The 12794-nt window shown below is 37.5% G+C and overlaps 1 pseudogene; it reads left to right on the plus strand.

The window, feature by feature from the left end:
• Positions 1-11547: 11547 nt before the first annotated feature.
• The window catches only part of LOC107565207 (uncharacterized), a 3284-nt pseudogene continuing 2037 nt past the window's right edge, over positions 11548-12794 (plus strand).

Below are 12794 nucleotides of genomic sequence, written 5' to 3' on the forward strand. Positions count from 1 at the left end.
TTAATATTGCGAGCAATTCTACACCATTTTATCTAACAAAGTGAAATCTTTTAAGTCTTCCTTTATACACAGTGTCCCAAAACATGATGCAATCATTGATTAATATTCGCTCCAATCTGATTTGCACTTTCGGCGATTATGTGCGGCCCTGGCCTTTTTAATACTGTGAACTACTCAGTAGTGTTGTTGTCTACTGATATACCTGAGATTTGAATGCGGCGTGCATGATAAACACGGGAGTTATGTAAGAGCATTTTTAAAATGGGAATTACCTAGAAATATACTGAATGTAAGAAGCCGGCATTTTCACTTTAATTTTGTTGTACTGTACGAAATAAAAATGACAAATTTTTATTCAGAATATAACTAAATTAGTTGTAAAAAAAAAAATTAATATTGCGAGCAATTCTACACCATTTTATCTAACAAAGTGAAATCTTTTAAGTCTTCCTTTATACACAGTGTCCCAAAACATGATGCAATCATTGATTAATATTCTCTTTCAATCAATCAAATGCTAATCGTTAGTTTTAGATGGTTTAGATGTCACAAAGACTGAACGATCCTGCTGCTTGTGAACAGCTATAAAGCTGTATACACTTAATATTTGTGAAGCTCTGGTTTAGATTTGAAATCAAGTAGATTTGAAACATTTTAAAGATTCATGTATCTGGGGGATATGGGGGATCTGACTTCAAATTAAAGGACTTGTCGCTTGTTTACTTTAAAAAAAAAAAAAAAAAACATTTTAGCTTAAGGTGCCGTCACATTTACCATTGTTTCACTAGGAATCCATGCGATTAGGAATGTAGTTTGATGGTGAAAGATTTTACACTCAATCTTGCACGCAGATTCTCCACGTTGACGAACAAAAGCTGCTTGCTTTGAAAATTGACTTCTGTGTGAGCTGTGCTTCAGACATCACTACGCTATTGACGATACACAATGGACCTTTTTTGTCTCAACATTTTCCTGAACTGTTGGTAATGTAAATGCATCTTTATATATAGTTGAGGTACTTAGAATGGAATTGAATTGGGCCAATCTGTTAAAGTTACATGGTGTGTGTTAACATGATTTCAGTGTAAAAAAAATCACAAGCTTTTTCTATGTTACGTTATATCCCATTTTACAATTTAACCCCTATATTGATTATTAAAATAGATTCATGGGATAGTTCACCCAAAAATGGAAATCCTGTCATTAACTACCAAGTTCAAGTTCTTTGCACACAAAAACTATTCTCGTAGTTTCGTAAAATTAAGGTTGAACCACTGATGTCACAATGACTATTTTAACAATGTCCTTACTACCTTCCTGGGCCTTGAATGTGTCAGTTGCGTTGCTGTCTATACAGGGTCATAAAGCTCTCGGATTTCATCAAAAATATCTTAATTTGTGTTCCGAAGATGAACGAAGGTTTTAAGGGTTTGGAACGACATTGTCAATTAATGACAGAATTTTCATTTTCGGGTGAACTAACCCTTTGAACAGCTTTACAGCTCAAATAATACACCGATTTTAAGAGAAATATTAAAGTAAGTGCTTTTATGAAATTAGAAGCTTCACACCTAAAACCCTTTAAAAAAAATGGCCCCATTCACTTCCATTGTAGGTGCCTAACCTACCTGTAATGTTTGCCTCTTTTTTTTTTTTTTTTAAGAAAACAAGGGACCAGACCATTTTTGTGGTAATCGACAGTATGCCACAAATGCTGTCGACTTATCTTGACTTGCATTCAACCAGACAGTGCTCAGTGAATAAATGAGAATTATGGGTGTTAGGAAATCATTTTTGTCATTTGGTGAAGTTACACGCTCCTGTTTAGAGAAGTAGTGTAGCTTTTCTGTCATTATCACTAGGTTACAATCTGTGGCTGCAGACTGCAATGTTTTTGCACATATGAATATTATTCATTCATGTTATTGTCTGTGATGAATGGTGTGTTGATCAGTAATTGTGACAAATGAAAAGTAAACGATGTGACCCCGACAGTAGATTAGCATGTAGCCGAGTTAAGATGACATGCCATTTCCCCCAGTCACCTACTAGCTCAAAGTAGCTTATGTTATTGGGAACATTTTTAATTTTTATATACAGTAGCTATGCAAGGGTATTTTGTAACATGTATCCATAGCTGAAAATGACTATATACTTACATTTATTCATCATGGTAACATTAGATATAGAAGCATTAATGGAAGTATTAGAGATTGATAGATGTAGGAATTTTCTTTCATTGTTCTGTGCGTAGACTTTCATCCTCAGTTGAGCATCTCCGAATTAGCTTCATATAAGCAATGTTTTATCATGAAACACAATTTAAAAAGATTCTGTGTGATTGGAATATTACTTTTGGTATTGTGACCTGTAATTTGTATTATAATATTCTCACAATATTTCTCATAAAAATGAAGTAATTATCAATGGATATCACAATATGAATTCTCAGAAACCCAGAACAATGTCTGTCAGTAGGTAGAATGCCTGTGAATGTTTGTCTTTGTCTTGTTACACATCCTGTATTGGGTTGACACTGGCTTATGTCTTATTTCAAAACAATAAAATATTCCAGTTATGGCTGTCTTTTGCCTGATGTCTGTGGAAGCCCATGGAGATCTGGGATAGATCAGAGTGGATTGACTTCACAATTAAAGTGTGGCATTACCTTTGCTTGACCAGAGACGGATTCACCTACTATCAGTCCTGCCTCAGCAGAACTGTGTCAGGGTTTTTACCAATTACTTTGGTTACAAGAAACTGAAATATATTATGCACTTCATCCACTGGCCTATTTTTAATGGTCCAAGGATGCTGTCCAGTGATGCTTCAGTATATAAAACTAAAAACACAGCCTGAGGCTGAAGCTCCTTACTGAAGCACTGTTGCGATCTCATGCACATCACTCCAGTTCCCTATTTATCCTTTAATTTTGCAAGCTCACTGAACATGCTCAGTTGAGGCTGATTATATTTATCTGTGTTAAAAAAAAAAAGAGTCATATAATCATTATAATAGTCTAATGCCATGACCTTATTAATTTACACAACTTTTCCATATTTAGAAATCACACATTTAAAATCATGTTACCTCATACATCTAGACTAGTTTTCAAGAGAATGGGAACCCTGGTTCTTAAAAGGAAAAATTAAAATAGTAAATGTCTTGATTAATTAGTTATTTTAATGCTTCTTATTTTAAATATCATCTTGAGGCTTCCTCTGAAGTTTTCTGATGCTCCTTGGGTGAGAACCACTGGCGATGGCTTGCTAAAAAAAACTGTAGACCTACCTGTCAAACATGCATACTCATTCCTCATTATTACTATCTTGAACATAGTAGCCTATAGACAAGTATAGTCATAAAACTACAAAATTACAAGAACATCTGAAATGTTCTTATTCTTATATTTTTTTTACTTTATCTTTTTATTGAAGTGTGAAAGCATCTCAGATATTTTTCCTCATCCACCCAAAGTCAGTTTGAAATGGTATACTCTAATTGGGCAAATTGTTTACAACATGCATCCTCATTCAGTTATGGAGTTTATATCCTCATAAACTTATGAAAATGAACCATGGGTACACTAACCTTAACCATATTTGTAGTAAAACTGTGGTTAAGCAAATTACAATCTGCCAAAAACCATGGTTAGGCCTACTACTCTTTAGTAAAACATGGTATTTTCCGTATTTCCACAATGGAAAATTAATGGATAATGTCCTGACAGAAAATTATCAGTAGGCCTACATTTTACTCATTTTTTTCAGCATGTGCTACAGTTACACAAATATATTTAAATGTAAAATGTACCTAATGCCTTGATGAATGAATCCATAAAACATTTTTAATTCTAAGAGGACCATATTGTAAATCAGGGTTGCCAACGTTTAAGTTCAGCTTGGAGTGAGATTTTTTATCATATCAATTGATATCAATATCAATTCAAATGCATTTACTGTACATAAAAGGGGATACAAATCTTTTGTTAAATGCAATTGAATGCCTTTTTTAATCACCATTTTAAACATAGGGTTAAATTCAGTATTTGCTTGCATTCATTATATATACTTGTATTTAAATATCATTTTTAAAAAAAGGATGTAACTATTAACTTTTTAAGTTCCACATTTAAAAATCTAGTGTTTAATCATGTCTAAATATTTCTTCAAATGAAAAACCTAAAAATAAGTATGCAGGTACGACCTGCAATATTCTAGATACAATTTAGTAAAGAACCATACAGGTACCTATAGTGGGTTTTTTTCTGACCACAAAATGATTCTAATTTGTCTCTTTGCATTTGAATTAAAAACCCTTTCTTTATTTTAACCTTAAATACTACACTCATTTTAATACAAGCAATAGAAATACTATATACTATAATTGTTTTAAGTCATTAATGGACCATAATTATTGCACAAATGGTATTTAGTACCAAAAGATCTCCTTAAAATATTAAATAAATATTATTGAACTAAAATATAGAACATTTATTTAACTGAAAAAGAGTTAAGCTGTATGGTCACATTATAAGTAAGCAATACCTGAGGGTTCAATACAAGAAAACCATATTAATGTTGCCTCTCCGTCACTCTCCAGAATAAAATGATACTGTAAATGTCATCGACATAACAATCAATGCATAATATGCTGTAATGTTTACCAAAAATTGCTGCAAATACCTGTATAGTGAAGCTGTCGTCTATTCATTCAAATGGATTGTCAACGCTGGTTTGTCTGGAGAGCTCCGTGAACCACGTGACCGTGTGGCGCCGCCGGTGTTACGAGATTTTTGGTTTCCGAGATTTTTGGTTTCAGTGGGCGGGGCAGACATGAATATTCATGAGCTTCCCGGACATGCGCGTGGAACCAAGTGGAACTGAGAATTTCAGTTCACGCTAGGGATGGCCGATACCACTTTTTTTGGTTTTCGATGCGATACCGATATTTTGAGGCCAGTATCGTCGATATCGATACCGATACGATACTTCTAAACTGAACTTTTAAATTATGAAATTTATGAAATGATTAAATCACTAAAAGTAAAATGGGTTATGATAACCACAACTTTATATTTGAAACACATTTTAACATTGTAACTTAAGTTATATTTTTGTTTACACATGGTTCAAACCAGCTGCCACTTACCTACACAGTACCAATTAAAAGTTTGAAAACCTTACAATTAATTTTTATTTGAAAATGTATTAATGTTTTTGAAAAAAGTCTCTTAGGCTCAACAAGGCTGCATTTAAATAATCAAAAATAAAGTTAAAAAAAATCTATTTTAATTTTTTATAATGTAATTTATTCCTGTGATCCAAGCTAAATTTTCAGCATTGTCATCATTTACTCACCCTCACGTTGTCATAAACCTGTACGAGTTTCTTGTATGTGTGATACACACACGCACAAAGATATTTTGAAGAATGTTGTTAACCAAATGTTGTTTTGGTTCCCCATTGACTTCCATATTATGAAAAATAAAATACTATTGAAGAAGTCAATGGGGACCCATAAAATGTTACCAACCTTCTTCAACATATATTTTGTGTTCAGGAGAACAAAGAAACTCATACAGATTTAGAACAACTTAAGTGTGAGATGTTTGGTGAACTATCCCTATAAGAAAGATTATCAGTGTTGAAAATGGGTTAGGGTTAAAATTGATCAAAAGTGACATTGAAGACATTTATAATGTAACAAGATTTCTATTTAATCAATTTAATAAACAAACTTAATAAATAAAAAATATATGCTGTTCATTAAACTTTATCAAAGAATCCAGAAAAAAGTATCACCGTTTCCACAGAAATTTAAAGAAGCACGACTGTTTTCAGCAATGATAAATGTTTCTTGGGCATCAAATCATCATATTAGAATGATTTCTGACGGATCATGTGACTCTGAAGACTAGAGTAATGACTGCTGAAAATTTAGCTTTGCATCACGGGAATAATTTGCACTTTAAAGCAGTCACATAGTAAAATGATATATAATGAAATATTTTTGTATATAATATTACTTTTTTTAATTGTATTTGGATTAAATAAGTGCAGCCTTTGTGAGCAAAATAAACTTCTTTCAAAAGCATTCAAATGTTTCAAACTTTTGGCAGGTACTGTATCTAGCATTTCAATCTTATATACATTGTAAGAATATTCACTTGTGAAATACCTACCTATATAATTGCCTGTTGAGCAGTGACGTGCAGTACTCTTCTTCAATATAAATGCTATTGTCTACTTTTGATGTACTAAGTTAAACTTAAACCTCTATGCTGCTTCCAGAGTGAGGAGTCAGGTGAACCAGACATCATAGACTGTCCCGTTGCTCTTGTCATGGTGGTCAACAGAGGCACTGCATGTCCGGTTCATTTCAATCCTGCAAGCACCGCTATTGTGGTTGAAGATGATGTTGTGATGAGTGATATCCCCAGGTTTGCCGATGCATTTGTATTGCTATTTGGGTTGATCTATGCATTGCATTTGGACTACCCCAAGAAACTCTCTCTTACTTTTAGCTTCATCCAGAAAGTACTGATGGGTCTTGATGATGGCAAACCACTGAAACCCTGCCTACTCAGTCTCAAAAATGACCTGTTAAATAATGTGTAGGCCATGTTAAGGCTTGTATGTAGGCACATGCATGTTTGTGATGCCGAGTATAATAACTGGTTTGTTGTTTATGTTGTTTCAAGTATTTGAATGAAAGTTTACATTTGGTAGATTGTTTTGCCCTCCAAATCTACCTCAGTTTTTCAAAGTTGCACTTTAAATAGTATAACTTGTTGATCTAAATCTTAAATTGAGATGTGCCTTTTACTATACTAAATTATAGTATTTCTGGATGTTTTTGTAAGTCTTCGATGGCATAGACTTGATGTCCTTTTTGAATATTATATAGGCCCTAAATATTTTATATAATTTATTATATTTTTTTCATTTCTTTTCAATGTCACTTTCAGTTTGATGCATTGCTGTAAGATATGTAGTCAAACTTATGTCCTGATTTCATGATGCACTTTAAATGTTCAGAAATGTGGTTTTCTTAAATGTCTAGAAAACATCAACAAGTTTTAAAAAATTGTAAGGCTGAAAAAATTAAATTCTTTAGCTGATGTTGTATTTGTATTTTTTTTTTATGTATGCTGAACTTCAGCATGATCAATTCATTAGCTTATGAGTCATGCATAAGAGTTTTTTTTTAGTTAGTATTTTTATGAAATTAAGTATATTTGCATCAAAATAATCGAGTCTGGATAAATTAAAAACATTACTTAGGTTAAACAGTACTTTTAAGTATAGTGTACTCAAATGTTAAATAAAATTAAAGAGAAACTTTTAAGTTTGGATTCATTGTAATTTATAAATATTGTTTACTTAAAAAATTTGAGTTGGTTTACTTAAAATGTATTAGGTAATCGGTGTCCACAAAAATGGAGTATTCTGAACTTGTCGGGTTTTGCACGCAACCTTTAAACTGAAAGCAAAAGGGAATGTGGGTGAAAATGGGTGTGTTAAGGGTGATAGATAAACCACGTTTCCTTGTTGCCACCGACAGAATAGAAATCCTGCTCTCTTGATAAGGTCGAGTGTTACCGCGATGGAGGTGGACAAATATATCTTGACCGAGGCGCTCTCTGCTATTCTGGGAGTCACGGTGAAATTGCAGTCAGATTGTAAGGGTTTAGATGGAGTCATACAGTTGAATATTACCAGTCTGACAACTCTTGCCCTTCTGGGTTATGAAGCATTTGCGCTTGTGGTCCACCCCGTGTCTTATCTAACAACTTTACTCGCGCGGTGGTTTGTTGGTGATCAGAAGAATTCACAAGAGACCTCGAAGAACGAAAGCGCGAGCTCTTCTCTCCGGAAGGAAATATTTGCAATCCCGGATGACTTTTTTGATCCAGTGTTTGACTTTGACTTCACGAACATGTCCGAGTCAAAGTCTGATGAGTGCACACGCGGGGACGAGCCGTACAAGCGGCCCTACGGCTGGATGCGCTTTGCTCTGAAGGTCCGGGACAAATATCCGGACGGGAACGCTTGGCTGGGAACATACGGATGGAGGAGCCGTTCAGTGCCCGGTGAGTGGCCCGTCTCCTACCACGGAACCAATTTAAAGGGGGCCGAGGGCATCGTACAGACTCACTTCAAGGCGGGAGACCGTCAGGCGTACGGAAGAGGGGTTTATTCATCTCCAGACATCAACGTGGCGGAAGATTACGCGAAAAGCAAGAACTTCACGTCGCAAAAGAATGGAAAGACTTACAAAGTCATCATGCAGAATAGAATCAACCCCAATAAGAGGAAAATCATCAAGGAGGATCGATTTTGGCTGGTCCCCATACCAGAAGGGACATCTGCTGATAAAGAGAAAGAAATCGTGGAGAGCTCAATCCGACCCTATGGCCTTCTGCTTAAAGAGGTGTAGGAAGCTGAACATGCCTGTTGAAATTGCTCTCAGAATTGAGCTTACTCTTCAACAGATATTTCCACTTTAAAATATTGAAAAGACTTTGACTTTTGGCTAATGATATAGTTAATTACCACCTGAAAAGCTCAATCAAAACTTGTATTAATCTATTGGTGAATTCTTTAGGCCTACCTTTTCTGTCCTCTGCCTTAAGAAATTTAAAAGCCCAAATTACCAAAGTTTTATAAAATAAGACATTAGGCTGTTTCCACTGAAACAGGACAATAATATCAATTTGAGGCATTCATTCACTGACTTCATCATTTAATAGACTTCTTATGTCCCTTAAGTTCTAGAGAAAATGAAAATCACTCCACTTCAGTGGTTCACAGAAGGACTCAATTCCATAAAACATTATGCTGTTGTATTATCAAATTCACGAAGGGAAAGACTCAGCTGATTTATCTTCCATGAAGTGATAGGTTCAGCTCTACTTCCTCTTGTTCAAATGTCAAATACTGCAGTAAATAAACCTTTTACTTTTTTCTTTTTACCTTTCTTAATGAATTGTGTATTCTAAAACAAAAACAAGTTATCTGATAACTAGAGAAATATATTTTTTCTCTCAAAAAACAATGTATGAAATAAAGTTTTACAACTCTTCTGTTGAGATTGACTGAGTACTGCAGGATTTTAAATGTATTTTGGCTACGTAGCTGTGGCTCAAAAAAAGAGCACTTTCGGCGTCTGTATAATACGCAGAATATTAGAGATGTAGAATTGATCTGATCTCTATATATGGAGGGAGAACGGGTTGAAAAGTGGCATTTTGTCTCCTCGCCAATCCTCCAGCAGAAGAGTTACTGGTTGCACCCCGGACGAGAAGTGCTGCATGTTCTCGGCGTTAAGGGGCGGTCACACTAGACTTTGAGTGCGAAATGCGCTACGAATATGGGCTGGAGTAGGATATGGCATCACGCGCCAAGGTGTCCCCTCAGTTATCACAACATGGATAAAAATAAATATCACAACATGGATTCCGATGCGCTTGTACAGTACTGTATCTTCTGCGACGGCGTCGAAAGCGTCTGGAAAGGAGAAGGCTGTGGGTTCAACCTATTCTACGGACTCGGAATGAGCGGGGACAGTTCCGTTCTTTAATTCAGGAGCTTCGGCTGGACGAGGATCGCCACACACCAGTGCACTGCCCACGAGGCTGTCGGCGCCAAAAACTCATGACCAGGGCTGCCCCGACAAAAACGGTGCAAAACGTTTTTTTAAACGGAAACGGTGGTGTGTTGAACACCCTGTTATGATGTCGCAAGAGTTGCAGCTATGGCAGCTGAGAAGACTGCGGTCAACCCAGCCGCACTTCAGAAAAACACGGTCAAGCCAGTCGCGAGTGAAATTAAGGTGCGCGTGTATTACTATAATTACGGTAATAGCTGGAACAACACATAGGGAACGCGCTTTCAGAGCGCTTTTAATCTAGACGCCCAGAATTGAGATATGAGTACATTTTTTAGGATTTTTTTTGCCCATCTGCTTTAATATTCGTGTAATTTATTGTTGTCTTTGACTGTTATGTATTACTATCATTTTCAAAGGATAATATTACACTTTAGAAGGCCATAAAGACCTCATTTCTAATAAGTAGAAGAAAAGAATGGTCGGTTCTTAAGGGACGTCCCATACTATATGCGCACCTCATATCAAACCATTTTACTGCAGCGTTTTGGAGATATCGGACATTATTACACTTTAGAGGGGTATAAAGATCCCATTTCTAATAAGTAGAATGAATGAATGGTCAATTCATATACGGGACGTCCCATACTATATGCGCACCTCATATCAAACCATTATACTGCAGCATTTTTAAGATAAGGGACATTATCACACTTTAGAGGGGTATAAAGATCCCATTTCTAATAAGTAGAATGAATGAATGGTCAATTCATATACGGGACGTCCCATACTATATGCGCACCTCATATCAAACCATTATACTGCAGCATTTTTAAGATAAGGGACATTATCACACTTTAGAGGGGTATAAAGATCCCATTTCTAATAAGTAGAATGAATGAATGGTCAATTCATATACGGGACGTCCCATACTATATGCGCACCTCATATCAAACCATTTTACTGCAGCATTTTTGAGATATGGGGCTTTAGAGGGATATAAAGACCCCATTTCTAATAAGTAGAATGAATGAATGGTCAATTCATATACGGGACGTCCCATACTATATGCACACCTCATATCAAACCATTTTACTGCAGCATTTTTGAGATATGGGGCTTTAGAGGGATATAAAGACCCCATTTCTAATAAGTAGAATGAATGAATGGTCAATTCATATACGGGACGTCCCATACTATATGCACACCTCATATGAAATAATTTTACTGCAGCATTTTTAAGATATGGGATCATATGGCGCTTTAGAGGGATATAAAGACAACATTTCTAATTTTTAACCTCTTCAAATAGAGTTATACAGGAATCTAGTGGTGACACCATGGCATTACATGTTTTTCTTTTTTACCCCCGTTACTTAAAAAATGATCATATGATGGGTCATATGATGCTGTTAAAAGAACATTATTTTGTGTATTTGGTGTAATGAAATGTGTTTATGTGGTTTAAGATTCAAAAAACACATTATTTTCCACATACTGTACATTATTGTTTCTCCTCTATGCCCCGCCTTTCTGAAACGCTCGATTTTTACAAAGCTCATCGCTCTGAAAAGCGAGGTGTGCTGTGATTGGCCAGCTATCCAGTGCGTTGTGATTGGCCGAATACCTCAAGCGTGTGATGGAAATGTTATGCCCCTCACCATACTGTTGATGCCGTGTCCCGGCCGGAACGACGAGACAAAACCATTCAAACCCATTACAAACGAGGCATTTGTTGCATGCAGTGGGGACATAAGTGATGTTTACAAACAAATTTCGGGAGGAGCACGCACAGATAATTAACACGGCCAGTTCATCATTAGTGATTACACCATTTATCCAATCAGCACAAGAGAAAACTCCCATAAATAACCAAGTACGCCCTACCTTCGTTATCTCTCGACTTTCAGCATTGGTACATCCAATCGCCGCATGATGTCCGAGACCGAATTGTTCCCTAAGGAAAACACCTTCGACAGCACAGCTCCTCCCGCATCTACAGCCGACGTTCAGCGCGCTAGCGCTCCGCAGAACAGCCCAACTGAGCCCGCGGCTGCACCTCGGGGCCGCCGGCCTTCCCGCATCGCCGCCACTCATACCTTCAGACACCGAGATTCTCCTTCACCCTCACCTTCCAGGCGTCAGCCACCTTCTCCAGAGTCCTCCTATGCCTCGGCTCTCTCCTCCGCTCCAGCTACGGAGAAATGGACCGTGCCAAAGTTACGCCAAGCACTCTCAAACGCCGGCATCCTCGCTCCTCCCCGTATGAACAAGGTGGAGCTACAAGCCCTCTACGCTTCGCTCCAGGCGGGGGCGCCACTTCCAATCTCCACTCCTCCGTCCAAAGCAAAGGACAAAACAAACTGGGGCCGCAGTGCTCCTTATTCACGGCCCGATCCAACTACCACGCCACCAAGGACAAGCCTCCGACTATCTGGCCGCAGCAGAAGGCCTTCGGCAAGCCTGGGCCGCGCACCTGATCCAGCAGCAAACATCTCCCGATCCTCTGAACGTCGGCCAGCAGACCCTCCAGGCGACGCACTGGCGCGCGCCTCCACAAACCGCCGAATATCTATAACCAATTCATGCCGAGACGAGCTCAGTCTGTGGATTTCCTTCCTTAGACAATGGAATGTCTTATCTTTTTTTTACAGCGATTTGGTCTCTTCTCCCGTTGACATCCAATTATTTACCGCTGCCGCCCCCTCCATCGGTTTCGGTGGATTTTACCAAAACCGCTGGTTCGCTTCTACGTGGCCTTCCCAGCTGTTAGATTTACCTCAGCCGCTAATATCCTCAGCACTTTTCGAGCTATATCCTATAGTCGTGGCAGCCTTTCTTTGGGGAAAAGAGTGGTCCACCACCAGCATCGTTATTCATTGCGACAACGAGGCTACCGTGCACTGCATTAATAAAGGCCGTTCTCATTCACCCGCCTTAATGCCTTTGCTAAAACGTCTAATTTGGATCTCGGCTTGCGACCAGTTCATCATAACCGCAAAACACATTCCTGGGTCAAAAAACCAAATAGCTGACTCTCTGTCTCGTTTTGCCTTCCAGAAATTCAGGCTGTTGGCACCAGAAGCGGAACCACTACCAACCCCACTACCTCCCTTTTCAGAGCTGATATTCCATTGAATCATCCTCTGAGACCGCTTCTTGAGGCTTCCCTCGCTTGTATT

Source organism: Sinocyclocheilus grahami, unplaced genomic scaffold (genome assembly GCF_001515645.1).
Source record: "Sinocyclocheilus grahami isolate Dianchi unplaced genomic scaffold, SAMN03320097.WGS_v1.1 scaffold987.1, whole genome shotgun sequence".
Classification (NCBI taxonomy): Eukaryota; Metazoa; Chordata; class Actinopteri; order Cypriniformes; family Cyprinidae; genus Sinocyclocheilus; species Sinocyclocheilus grahami.